Source organism: Solanum lycopersicum, chromosome 8 (genome assembly GCF_036512215.1).
Source record: "Solanum lycopersicum chromosome 8, SLM_r2.1".
Lineage (NCBI taxonomy): Eukaryota > Viridiplantae > Streptophyta > Magnoliopsida > Solanales > Solanaceae > Solanum > Solanum lycopersicum.
Window position 1 is genome coordinate 6,080,688 of NC_090807.1, and position 14,890 is coordinate 6,095,577.

Sequence of the window (14,890 nt, forward strand, 5' to 3'; positions counted from 1 at the left end):
GAAAAGTGCTCAATCTTTCATACCAAGCTTTTGGGGATTGTTTTAGTCTATACAGAGCTTTCGATAATTTTAAACATAATCAGGACAAGAGGAATGCTAAAAAATGGGGAGGTTGTTTAAAAAAAACTTCTTCTCTAATAAATCTGCTTAAAATGCGCTTTTAATGTCCATTTGAAAAAGTTTGTAACGATTGAAAAAAGCAAACACTAGAAGAATTCGAATAGATTCTAACCTTGTCATAGGAGCAAAAGCTTCATCATAGTCGAATCTTTCTTGTTGTGAGTAACCCTGAGCTACTAACCTGACTTTATACCGAATAACCTTCCCATTTTCGTCCAATTTGTTGCGAGATACCCATTTGGTTCCTATTACTGAACAAGTCTTAGGTCTTTCAATAAGAGTCCACACTTGATTCTTTTTGAATTTATCAAGTTCTTCTTTTGTTGCTTGTAGCTATGACTCATCTTCCATTGCTTCATTAATTCGTTTTGGTTCTATCTGTAATATGAGAGTCAATGAAGCTTGTTTATTGAGAGAGAATCTTGTCTGAATTTTGTCATCTGATTATTTTAGAATGAAGTTTTCATTATAGCTTACACTGTGTCTCCATTCCCTGGGAATATTTACTTTGTCAGCTCGAGTAGTCGATTCTGCTTCTGCGGTAGATGGCTCTTCAATGATATTTTCAGTGGACACTTTTTGAATATCTTTTGCTAGTTTGAATGAATCAATTTCATCATCGCCTACTTCACTTTCCTGTAATCTTGTATTAGTGTCATCAAATATCACATGAACATATTCTTCAACACTTAAAGTTCTTTTACTAAAAACACGAAAGGCCGGGAGCATAACCTAGAAAAATACCTTCGTCACTTCTTTCATCGAACTTACCAATATTGTTCATACTGTTATTCTGGATGAAACATTTGCATCCAAATGGATGGGAATAGCTGATGTTTGGTTTCTTACCTCTCTATAGTTCATATGGAGTCTTCTTTAGTATAGGTCAGATAAAAACCTGTTAAGAATATGACAAACAATACTTACAGCTTCTGCCAAAAAATGATCGGGAAGATTTTGATCGAGAAGCATAGTTCTTGTTGTATCTTTTAGTAATAAATTTTTCCTCTCTATAACCCCATTTTGTTGAGCTGATCTGGGTGAAGAGAAGCTTTGAGTGAAACCATTTTGAGCGCATAATTTTTCAAAAGATTTATTGTTGAATTCACCATCATAATAAATATGAATAGTTGTAATGATGTAGCAAAATCTTCATTTTTGTGAGTTATAAAGATTATCCATGTGAACCTTGAGAAGTCATCAAAAATTTTAACAAATGCATATCGTTTACCTCCATTCGAGTAGGACCAAACAAATCCATGTGAAAGAGCCGAAGGGTTTTTGAAGTACTTACAATATCTTTTCCTTTATAGGATGATCGAGTCTTATTTCCCATTTGATATGTGCTACAAATATGATCTTTCTCAAATTTTAGTTTAGGCTGACGAATGACTAGTTAAAGTCTAGAAAGTTTTCAAGAGCATGCATACTTGTATGTCCAAGCTTTAGATGTCATATCCAAAGATTGCTTGAGACTACAGTAAGACAAGTAAGAAATGGAAAATCAATATTATTTAAAACATATATTTTATTAAATCGATCTCTAATAAGAGTTAGCTTTTTCTTAGGATGTTTGATGATGAGCTGGTTGTATTGAAAGTAACTTGAAATCCAACATCACATAGTTTACTAACGCTGAGAATGTTATGTTTGAGTTTCTCAACCAAATACACTTTGATTAGATCGCATGATGAGTTGAGTGTAATAGTCCCAACTCTAGTTACTTCCATTTTAGCATTGTCTCCAAATCTGACACATCCAGCCATCTATTCTTTTTATAGTTTTGAAGTTTCTTTCTTTCTACACATATGTCTGGAGCATCCATTGTCAAGTACCCACATTCTTTTTCTGTAGGTTTTCTTGGATTGCTCCTACAAAAGCAATAAGATTAGTTTCTTTTAGGTTACCAAGAATTTTTGGATCCTTGATGATTAGTTACTTTTGGTCTCCAACTCCCCTTTCCAGAAAAATATTTTCTACAATTAAAAGATTTATGACCAAAATCACCGCAAGTGAAACATGTAATTATGGTAGAAATTTCAGGAGAATAATTGTCCCTACCCGAGCCTACACCCTGGACATGACCGAATAAAAGGCTTTAACTCAAATTAAAAACTCTGAATAAAAATAATGATATTCAACTTGTCATAAAATAGGCAACTTAAGTCTTTAAGAAATTTAATAAAATAAATGATACAGACTTCTGAAACTTTACTGTCTATCTATGAAGCCTCTAAATGACAATGATGGAATACGGTACAAGACCTAAAACATCCTAACAACTTATATAGTTGAAAGGTAATTGAAATCTTCTGAAAGCAAGGAGGCTCATCATAGTTAACTCGAACTCTCAAATCTATCCACGAAGCTCCTGTTGATGATCCTGAATACATGTGTCGGCATTATGTAAAGGTGCAGGCCAAATGGCTCAGTATGTGGAATATATGAGCATGTAATTAGGGGAATTATAAAACATAACATAAGCTTGAACTTGAAAAAACTAAATACATACTTACCTCTTTTCAAACGTACTCAACTCAAGAAGTACATAAGGATACTCAAAACTACTGACTTACTCAACTCAGAAGTACTCAAGGATAAGAGACTCAAACATACATATTAGATACTCAACTTCAAATATGAGATACTCAACTTCAAAGATATGATACTCGACTCAATAAATCGCAATCTATACAAGATACTCCACTTGAGGTATTCAACTCGAAATACTCAACTCTTGATATTTAACTGAACTCATTTCAATATAAAATAGTTTAAAACAAGTGTAATATAAACATGATTTCAACTCATAATCATTATATCATAAAAGACATACCATGATCCCTCTCAAAGTCTTGTTGTGCAATGCATGAATGAAGTCCCATACCCCCATTCATACTGCAAAACCTCTTGAGGAGCCATGCAATTACTATTGTAAAGGTTTCTCTAACCGAGAACCATCACTATGAGACTAAGTGGTGATACAACGTTTTGCCCACGCTGCCAGAATTTTCATATACTTTGACGTCATATAGAACGCTCTACTTAGTGGATTCACCAGCTTAACTTAAGTGATCATCTCAAAAATATGATATTTTAATACCCATGATGAACACATGGTTTATGGATAATTGAGTTAATATGAACTCTCATCTCTGTATCGGTGGTCAATACTACTCCTAAAAATATACTTAGCTCATATGACAACTTCTTTTTTTAGTTTGAGATAATTACTCAAAACATAGCTTAAAATCTCTCTCATAATCAATGTTCCCTTTCTTTGTCAAATGTGAAATTTTTTTGAACTCTTTGGGAAGACATAGTCCCCATATACTTCTTTGATGAAAAGACTTCAATGTTTACTCTTTACTCAACTTGAAATTTACAAATGTTTGGGAAAGACTTTTAAAAACTTTACTTTGACTCGCTCTTAACTTCTAGACTTGACTCTTAACTTCTCTTGACTTTGATATTCTTAACATTCCTTGAATTTGATTATGGATTCAAGGTTCGTGATCTCATGTTTATGGATGATTTCATGATGTAGAACATAGAGGGGGGGGGTTCATACGGAATTGTGAGCATGAGCTACTCAATTCAAGGACTCAAATACACTTCTCATCTCAAGATTGTTCGACTTATAGGGTTCATGCGGAATTATGACCATGAACAATTCAACTCAATAACTTCATGGTAACATGTTATAGTCCCTTGATTAGAAATATAAACTCAAATGTGTTAGAAACTTATTACTCAAGACTTAGAACTTGAAGATACTACTCTTTTCAAAGGTACTTAACTAAATCGAGTTCATGTGGAAGTTATGGGCATGAATGATTCGACTCGAAGGTCTACATAATAATATGGAACTCGTGAATACAAATCTTTTCATTCTCATACTTACTTTCTATGAACTTAGTTAAAATTACTGGAAGTTGTAGAAGACTCTTTAAAAGGACTTTCTCATAATGTTCAAAAGAATTCTAAAAACTTAACTCTCAACTCTACATTGAATTTGAATTATGAATTGAAGGTTGTTGTCATGTTATGAATGATTTTATGTGTTTAGAAGTACCTTATATTAGTTAGTCCTCACATGTTCTAGTGACATAGGCACATCCGATCGAGAGAACAAACTTGAGATTAGCCACTAGCTGAAGTACCAAGGAGAGGATCGGCTTCAGCCATAACCAATGTGGAGGGATTTACAGCGTAAAGGAGTCCAAACAATGCTATCAAAGAGATGTTCCCAGGCTCGGATATCCTTCTTTCGTACCCAAGAGTATCCCTCGAAAAGGAGTGAAGGTGCACTTTAAACGAACTCAAACGGAACAACTGAAGACAAACTGGATGGGGCAGGTAACCCTGGCGCTATGGGTGGCACGGTGCGCCATCCTCTAAAGCTAAGAGGAGGGTTTGGGGCGCTCTGTCTAGGGCCCAACCCAGAAAATCCAACAGTTTCCTTGCTCATTTTCTCACCCTAACTCTCCTAGAATCAAACGGTTTCTTTCCCAAGCACTTGCATTCAATTAATTAAATTTAATACACTCTAATCTACTGAAAATGACTCTCAAATTACTCAATTTCGTCTCAACAAATCATCAAAACCCCAAAACAACAAGATTTTGAATGAACTTTAAGAATACCAATTAAGAACATTCTGTCTAAACTTTTTTGAATAAGTTCGGAGGTAATAGGACCTTTGTTTAGTTAAGACGTGTCTCTGATATTTCGGTCATAGTATAGGGGTACTTGTACCTTATCCCAAAATTATACAAACGAGGTCGCTCATAGCAGCTTAAAATATAGTTTACAACCCGTAAATATGCAAACTGTAGCTAAGGAGCCTCGTTAAGTTCATTATATATAGTGACTTTTCAAAATTTTCTCTAGAGATTATGGTGACATTTTGACTATCCACATACTGTTGATACTTTCCTAGATGCATGGTCGCCAAGGTAACCCAAATAAACTCGTGGACTACCTGTTTATTAAATTTCTAGGTGTAGCAATGGAACTTGAGAAATAGCTGTCTTAAAAGAATAAAGAGATATTGACAGACTTTATCACTGAGGAATGTACGGACTATTCCTACCTTGTTGATATTTTAGATAACATGAACTTGTGTGCCATGAGCTTAACAATACTGGACTATAACATCTTAAACTCTTCTGACTGTCCAATCAATTCACTACATCAAAAATGATTTATAGGGACATTCTTTAACAACAATATCTTAGTTACCATAAAATATATAGCGAAAAAAATTAGCGGCAATTTACACTTTTATATATGTCCTTAATGCCTTTAGCGACAATAACTCAATTGCCACAAAATATGTTTTTTTTGCGGCAATTAAAACTTTTTGTATATGTCCCTAAAGACTTTAGCGACAATGAATTTAATAACACTTAGCTAATACCTATAAAGATTTAACACTCTTTATTAATGTATATAATTATTGTTGCTAAAAATTATTTTTGTTATAGTAATTCGTTCGTGTTTGACATTATAAATTTAGGGTTAAGTGAGATTATACATTCATTTATGGAAAAAAAAAACTTTCAAAGGGAGTGCATTATTATTATTTGGTTTGCATCAGTTTACAGAAGTGCTTATCCATCGATAGAACTTCTCGATATGTTCATACAAATATAGTAACATAAATGTTTCAACAACCATAGATATATTACAATAGACTTCTCAGTTTACAAAAAAACTTTTCCTTCAAAGGTTCCACTGCTAGATTTCTTTACAAATTTAGTTTGAGATGTTGCAATTGTCCCAAAACATAGGGTCCAAAAGTTATGGATGAGAAATGACAATTGAAATGTGTGGAGATGATCTTGGAAGGCTTAGTAACTCCTGTGTCATTTGAGCATCATCTGGAAACACATCAATCCTTAATAATAATACGACAAAGACAAACTTTTCTAGCACGATAGTATGTTTGAGAAAATATTTTACCAGTGGCAGTAGAAACTTATTTTCACTTAGTAGTCCCCTACGGCTAATGATCTCGACAGTCTTCAGGTGTGTAAATGAGCCGTTAAAGTTATGTGTCTCAAACCTGTGGATTTGTTTACCCTTGTTTGTGTACATTAACAACTAGCCCTGTAGGAAAGAAACCACTATGTTAACCAGTTACTCTCCTTAGATGAAAACCTGGAGCCAAAGTGTTGATAGTGGATATAATAAAAAGGTCAGGAATTTTTAAACTGAAAGAAACATCTAAAGTGCTTAGCAAATGTTACATACAGTGTAATACATGCAAACAACAATAAAAATGTTTTAAAGTTTCATCAAATCTGATCATTTACCCCCCTCACATGAAGGTAAGAACAATCATTTGTGAAGCGTCTTTTTCCAACACTTTCCAAAAGTTCACTTAGAAATCATTTTCATTGAGACAATCACCTATGGTGTCTTGAACATTGTATTAGAAACATTTGGGACAAAGACTGCCCTCGCTTATTTTATAGTGAATGCTTTCAAGGGAGTTACAAAAACTTTTTGGCACTATTAATTTATCACAAAAGATACTAAAAAGTTGATCAAAGTGACACAATTTTATAGTGAAGTCTATGTGTGTCTGATTCTTTAGTTAGGGTGGGTACAATCATCTATGGGACGTAGTGAATAAAATTTTTGGCCTTAACTCACTGCCGAGAGAAGCTAGAGGGAACTTAATAATTGACAAGTGGAAAATTCGAAAGAAAACCCAAAGTTTATCTCAAACAGTGCAACAAAACGAACTTCCCGGATTGATCCTTATGCCAAATCAAATGTTATTTTTCTCACCTTTTTCTCCTTTTTTTCAAGAAAGGAAAAAAAAGAAGAAAAAGGTGAGACAAATAACATTTTCTCCTTTTTAGTTCTTGTGAAAACACAGTAAAAGGAGAATCTCCACAAGCAAGAAGATATTGTTGTGAAGCTCCTTTTTTGTGATTGGTTTAATCATAGAAGGCATCAAGAAAATGCATAGAGACAAAGGCAACATTGTAGCCGCAAAAAGCAAAAGTGACACCTTGTTAGCTACATTACTTGTGAAACTTATTAAGCACTTAACCTATTTCTGCATCAAATTACAAATGGGAGTCCTCCTTGCAGGGGCTTATCTTTTTAACACGTAAAGAAGTCAAGTACGCCCTTTACGTAATAGAAATAAAGATCTAAAAAACTTACTCTTGATGAATCCCCATGCAAATCAATGAACAATGTCTCAATATCCAATGAGCTTTGTAGCAAGCTGTAAATTCCAGGAAAGTCTAACTGGCGTTATTTTATTTGAAGGTCCAACAAATTCCAGCTTGTTGTTGGAGACTGCCACGCTTTCAACTTCGGAATGGACATGCACTTATAAATCAAAAAGATAAAGTAGAATATGTCAAAACATGGAAATATGGCATACTCGATAAATGAGATGCAAACCGTTGAATAATTCCCATAAAATAGCGTTGACTATACAACTGTGATTTTCCACATTAATCATGGTAGGTTTGAAAATCCAAAGACGACTTGAAGTAAGATCAATATAAATCAAACCAAATTTTATACATTGTTCTATCAATTGCAAACTCTTTACTATAGAGTACTTAGCAACTTAGTTATCAAATTATCCTAAGTAGTGACGATCTTAATATTACTATAGTAATGATTCAACAACAGATAAAAAAATCAAGAATTATGGATAGTGAAGAGTATGAATAAACCTTGATGCACCAGCTACTCAGTTCAAGACAGTCGACCTGGGCAACACCATGAAGAAGTTTCTTCAAACAGCTAAACTCTTTCTCTAAGTTGCTTTCCTCAACCTTAAAATCAAAATGAAAATGAAGGATAGCATAATTAAGGGAAGAAACATTTCTCTACATGATGCGTATCTGACTACACAATCCCCAGATTTCCAAAATGTTCAACCTGCAGGGCTATATTTCAAGGAAAATATCATGATTCTTATCGTAGTACTCTTCTATCGTCAATACTGTCATCTTCACAGATCTACTTCCAGACGTTGTATGCCCCAAACTCTTTTTTACTTCCAAGTGTTCCAAGATAGTGGAACCAGATAATACCTTTTCCACAGCACCATCCATGAATTCCATGAACCCAATTGAAAGAAAAAACAAATTACTCCAATTAACACTAGCACAAAGGTTCAATTCACATTGATTTGAATTGCTTTAACGACGAGTTTTTATACCCGAACTGCGGAAACTCATAACATTGTTGGCTTGCAGTAATCAATGAAAGTGAAAAGAATTCAACATTTTCAACTTTAGCAGCAAAATGTATCCAAAAATCAACATCTTTAGAATAAATCTCATCATACCTAAGCCCCCCCCCCCCCCCGATACCAAAGCTCTTAATTTTCTTGCAAGATTTCCAATAATAAAGCTCTTTATGGACGGATGCCAGGTAACAAACAATGTCATTTTGATTTCCACCATAGGAGAAAGTGAGAGAGTTTTAATGGAACGGATATCCAATGAAATCGCCATCGTGTAGGGAGTAGGCTAGTTCGCACAACTTGTTTTGCATTCCACAACATAGAGTGGATGTGGACTAGAATCAACTCCGGCAGATCACTCAGCCGGTGTCCTCCTCTGGCCGCCGCCATGACTTTCTTCTGCCTTCCCATGGAGTATAGATAACATTGGTAATGATGAATTGAAATGGAGTAACGGTGGTCTATCCACTATGATATACTCAAATTCAGTGCACAGAACTATCAAAAGTCCCTTTTATAAATCTTTAGGTTTAAAAAGAGAGTATAAAATTGAAAAAAGAAAAGAAAAGAAGAGAAAATGTCTTTAATAAGAAGCAAAATTGATGTATATATTATCGACATCTAATAAATTATGAATGTATAGTAATGACATCTAACCAAATTATGCATATATAGTAAGGATGTTTAATCTTATATCTAATATCTAATATTTCAAATTCTAATGAGAAATCAGATGATATGCTATTCGATGTCCCAAATTGTGAGAAGTGGAACAATCATCACGCCACAATAAGAGAATTTTTTTTAAATATCATGTTCTATGCACTTGGCTTTCCAAGAATACACTAACACATAAATCAAACACTTGACACAATATACCTCCAAACAGCCAGGTATTATAATTGCTATTGACTATACGTCTGAATTTGAGAATATGTATTAGAGTTGCAATTCCAGAGAAGTATCTCTGATTTCATCAATTCTTAAACTTGTAATATTGTTGAAATATATCAAACTCTAATATTGGATTTCTAATTCTTCCAAAGCTGGACAAAACAAAATAAAAATATCATTTTATCTATGTTACAATTACACCAACTATTGATGAATCGTCAATACCTCAATCAAGGATAGCAGATCAGTTAATTGATCTGGTGGAACCTTGGAGTCAAGAGATCAGTCCATGGCAACATATTTAGGCTAGGAAAGCAAGAATGTCATTTTTGATTTTGACTATTGGGGAAAGTAAAAAAGAATCCTGTAGAGAGTATGATGGTTCCCACAACTTAGAGAGGATGTGAAGTAGAATTCGCTCCGGCAGATCACTCAGCTGATGTCCTCCTCCGGCAGCCGCCTCCATGCCTCAATTTTGTTGTTTTGGAAAAGTTAAAGTCAAATGGAAAATAAAATAACCTACCATACTTCTGTTAGTTCATATAAAGTCTTCCATCATAATTATAGAACTAGTAATTGGTGTGACAACTTAATATCATGAAATTCATAAAATAATATTTAAAAATAATCATCATTAAAATTAAAACACGACATTAATTAACATATAAGATTACGTAGGCCTTATTTGTTTCTATTAAGATTAAGAGGTTTGAATCTGAATACACCTTTGAATATTAAGATTTGCATTAAAATTTAGATGTTTAGACCTGAATATACATCTGAATATTAAGATGTGGTCAATAAATCTGAACACTACATAATAAATGATGTTTTTTTTCAATATTTGAATGTGCATGTGAAATTAACATTAAATTAATAAAATATCATAAAATTTTCATTTCAACAAAATTTACCACTTTTGAAAAAATAAAAAATGTTTTAAAAGTCTTAATAATCATTTTGGAGTACAATTTTTTTCATTCAAAATTTTTGATAAACACCAATAAACCAACAGTTTTCTTGACACAGTCAATACAAGAAATAATATAAAAAAATTGAAAGAATTTATGAAAATTTACCAGTTCAAAAGGGGGAAAATGGTGTTTGATTGAGAAAAGAGAGAGAAAATTTTTTTAATTTGAGATAAAAAGACACGCTTACAGCATAGAAACGATGATTTATTATTTGATAACTTATTAAATGAGTCTAAATGTTGTTAAGAATCTCCTACATATCTGATTCACGCAGACCTCTTCTGACCCATTAAGAGTTTTTTTTTAAAAAAAATGAACTTAATGGACTGAATCTGAATGATTCAGATCGAAACCTAAAAATCATACGTACTTAATTGGTTGAATCTGAATGATTAAGATTCAGACCTCCATTAAGTGCAAACAAATGAGGTAGTTATAAGAAACACTAATTAAAAAAATAATAACATATTTATCAGTTATTACTAATAACATAAGTATAAATTAATGACTATAAAAATGAAGTTTTTGACCAAATTAAGCCATTATTTAAAGCAATTTATCAAAATAGTACTTTTATTTTTAAAAAAATTACAAAACTAGTAGTATAAATAAATTGTAAAGTAACATTTTAGGGTATATTTTATTTTTAAAAATTTAGTTGTGTGTTGATAGCGTTAAGTTGAGAAACGTTACTGTGAGTAATGTTTTACTTAAAAATGTTAGTGTGATTAACGTTTTACACTAAAAATGTTACTGTGAGCAACATTTTATAATAAGCTATTTTGATTCACGTTTTAGTCATAAAACATTACTCACAATAACATTTCTTAAGATAGTGTGAACAAATGTTTATTGTGCCTTATCGAAAATGACACAACTATTTGGAAAAGTTGCAATCCTTCGAAAATGTCACAACCTTTCGTACAACATTTCATAAAAGTAGCAAATCTTCATTAATGTTGCAACTTTTCATAAAAATCGCAATTCTTCATAGTTGCATTTTTTCATAAAAGTTACAACTTCTCATGAAAGGGAAGTCTAGTTTTGGATATAAATAATTTTAAAAGGAAATCTTTGTTTGTGGTGGCGCCACGTAAGCGGACCTAAGATTTTCTATTATATAAATATATGATTACCCGCAAACATATACTAGTTAATTAGTTAACATAACAATAGTTTGCCTTAATTACAATTCACAACCTACTTTTAATTATAATTACACGGCTAAGCTTTTTAGTTTTGTATAATCCGCAGCTTTCTATAGTTCAAATATTGTTTAATATAATCTGTATATATAACTGTTTACACTTCAGATGTTTGTAATTGTATAAATTTGTTATCACAGGTTTATACAAAAATAACTTAATAATACAAAAGTACCCACGAATTATACAAACCTAAGCATCATAAAAAAACACAAATAATGCAAACGAGACAGCTTAAACTGTAGCTACAACTCGTAAATATTCAAACTATAGCTATGGAACATAATTAGTTTATTTTAGTGGCTATTTTCGAAAGTATATATATAATATAAAGGCATAATATATGAATATGACCTTTAACTTGGCTTCAAATCACATTTATGTCCTTCAAATTTTGTTGTGCACAAGTAGACACTTAAATTTGTATAAACTTAAATAAATAGACACACGTGTCCTACATGACATCCAACATGTCATTTTTTATCCTACGTGGTGTCTTGCGTATTATGCCATGTAGGAATCATGTGTCTACATGTTAAACTTTAAATGAGATTAGCAACTATGATTAAAATGAGAAAGCAAAGAAATTTAAAAAGAGAGGGAAAATGTCCTATGAAAGAAGCGAAACCTAATTGATGGTTATGTATGTATGTGTGTGTGTGTGTGTATATATATATATACCCTTTTTGCCCCTACGGTATTACTTAAATATTACTAATTTATGAAAAATTAAATTTATTGATTCAACCCTAATTTAACTCTCCAAAAATGTATGATTGTTGGTCAACCTTCCTCGATCATTGCAATAGTCATTTTTAACACTCAAGTTCCATTAATTTTATTATCATATGTTCCAAAAGTAGTCAAATACTTTACTCATCTATATAAATATATCCAACATGCCATTGTCCCATTGTCTATTTCACATTTTTGTGCCTCAATCAAATACATGGTTAAAAAAAATTCTCGACTTTATTTATCAAGAGTTGCTCTGTTTTTTCTCTTTACTGTATATGTCTTTATCTACCTTTGTTCCATTTTATTTATCACGAGTCGCTATTATTTTTTGTTATTTCAGCTAAATTTGTTTCCTCTTTATCAATAGGCACTTTATTTCCCCTTTTTCTGTTAATTTGTTTATTCGAATTATTATGTTTTGTTCTCTTTATCATGAGTAGGCATGTTTTCATTGTTGAAATTTGTGTTCTCTTGTGGATGACTTATTTATTACTAATAATTGGGGCAGCGGAAGAATATATCACCATATATTTCTCAACAGTACTCTTTCCCTAAAAACTCTTCAGCAATACTTATGTTTTCACCTTCAACTTTCTCCATTGGCTGACGACACTGAATGTGTCACGGAGACTTCCATCGGGCTCTAACCCATATTTCGAGAGACCTCACATACCACCATACAATCACTTAGTTTTATTATTTATTACAAAGATCATCGACCACTATTAGATCTGAAGATCGACGACTTCCCCACATTCTCTATATCGTATTGTTCCAAGGCTGCGTTAAATTCTAAGAATTTCCAGTTTGATGGTGGAACACACCACCCTTAAAAATCCAGTATGAACCAAATAAATAAATCACAATACAAAATACGTCACTTATGAACCAAGTAGATAAAGCAAAATACGTCAAAAACTAGGAAATGCACATACTTAGTAAATGACATGAAAACTGTTCAATAATTCAAAAAAAAACAACTTTAACCACAGGATTGTTTTTCCACATGGGCAAGACACATCAAAGTATTAAGGGTTGTTTTGGAAATCTACGAATTTATTTTGAAACGCTTGTAGAAAACCCACAAGTGTAGCGGTAAGGTATGATATTCTACCAACAAAGGTGATTTTAATAGTTAAACACATAAAATCAAGAGGGGGTGAATTAAAATTTCATTTAGTCAAGTTTCTGTAATGTCCATTCGACTCATCTGCACATTAGTAGAATAAATAAATCGTAATAAACACTTGCGGTAAGCAAATAACACATAGTATTTTTATACTAGTACGAATCACCGATTTGGTGCCTAGTCCAGTACTCTTGGGTTATAAGGGTTTCCTTAAGAGCTTGTTGAGAACTTGGGTGTTACAAAATGTTACAATTCAAAGTCCCGTCTAACATGAAAATCGAATCTTCTTCTTCTGTACAACCTCTACTTGTATAACATACACTCAAATCTTTCTTTTTCTTTTCATTATAATTGTTCACTCAAGTGTGTACAAAATTTTATAAAAGATAAAAGAAGATTATAATATAAGTTTATGTGTAATGCGTACTTCACATCTAAGTCTAAGGGGTATATATATATATATATATATATATATATATATATATATATATATATGAACAAACTTGTGATCTTGTAAGGAAAATCCAAGGGAGTTATACTTCAATTAAGGATTTGAGGAATCCCTTGATCATTGAGGTGAATTGCTGATCCATGTCCATATTAGATATGTGCATGGTAAATAACATTCCCTCCTTCTTTACATATATGATTTGATTATATGCTGAAGCTTTTATCTTTACTCTTTAGCTTGAACTGATTTCCTTTCTTTATCTCTTCATGGCTTGGCTCTATTCTTGTCTTAATTTATGATTCCTATCTATCACGATTTGCATGATTGATCTTCTGCCAGCTTATTTACTTGATTGATCTGCTACCATATTTAGTCCATCTATTAATAATTCTATAATCCCTTTGATTATACCTTTCCTTTATGAATTAATTGTAAGGATCATAATATATTGCTAATTTCCATGTTACTGTTGTTTTGTTTGGATCCTTTCCTTATTGGATCTCCATATCTACGAGAATTGTGAGTACTGTTTTAAGTGTCATTTATTAGAATTCACATAACATTAAGAATCTTACAATTTCCCCATTTTTAATAATGACAATTAATTCACAATTTTAAATGGTGTGTGGAGAGACAATAATACTTCCCTGAGATATGGCAGTTTGTGTAACTCCCTCTGTATGTGTGGCTCCCCCTGCCTTGAAGGCTTCGGGATTGTGTCGAACTTTGAACTTGGTTCCCTTGTCTTAAAAATTGTGGTGGAAAATTTTCTCCCCATTTAGCATAGTAAAAAAGAACAAAACACCAAATATAAACAGAAACATCTAAAAGAAACTTAAATCAAAGTAATTCAAAGGTTAGCGATCACCCAAGGTGTTAATCACATTCCTAAAGAAAGAGTAATTCCAAGAAAACTTGTAATTAATTAATAAATATTGTAATGCCAAGATATTCTCGAAGGAAACTAAAAATTTCCTCAAGTAAAGATTTTGTTAAGATATTGGCTAACTATTCTCAGAATCAACAAATTCAAGCACAAATTCAGCATTTTCGACATGATCACCAATAACAGGATGCTTTATATCTATGTGTTCACCAATAACAGAATGCTTTGATGATTCTTGATTGAGATTCTTATGGTATGTTCAT

General features: G+C 32.3%; 1 long non-coding RNA gene across 3 annotated transcripts; it reads right to left on the reverse strand.

Annotated features, from left to right (window-relative positions):
* Positions 1–5,682: 5,682 nt before the first annotated feature.
* LOC104648646 (uncharacterized) lies at positions 5,683–9,778 on the reverse strand. 3 transcript variants are annotated; one of them, XR_003247865.2, is made up of 5 exons: positions 9,470–9,778; positions 7,833–8,195; positions 7,306–7,476; positions 6,088–6,234; positions 5,683–6,005 (listed from the first exon to the last, which is right to left on the reverse strand). It is a non-coding gene; the product is annotated as an uncharacterized lncRNA (long non-coding RNA). The 3 variants fall into 3 exon arrangements; XR_003247866.2 differs by having other exon boundaries at positions 7,833–7,934; positions 9,470–9,777; XR_742635.4 differs by lacking the exon at positions 9,470–9,778 and having other exon boundaries at positions 7,833–8,466.
* Between the last annotated feature and the right edge of the window lie 5,112 nt (positions 9,779–14,890).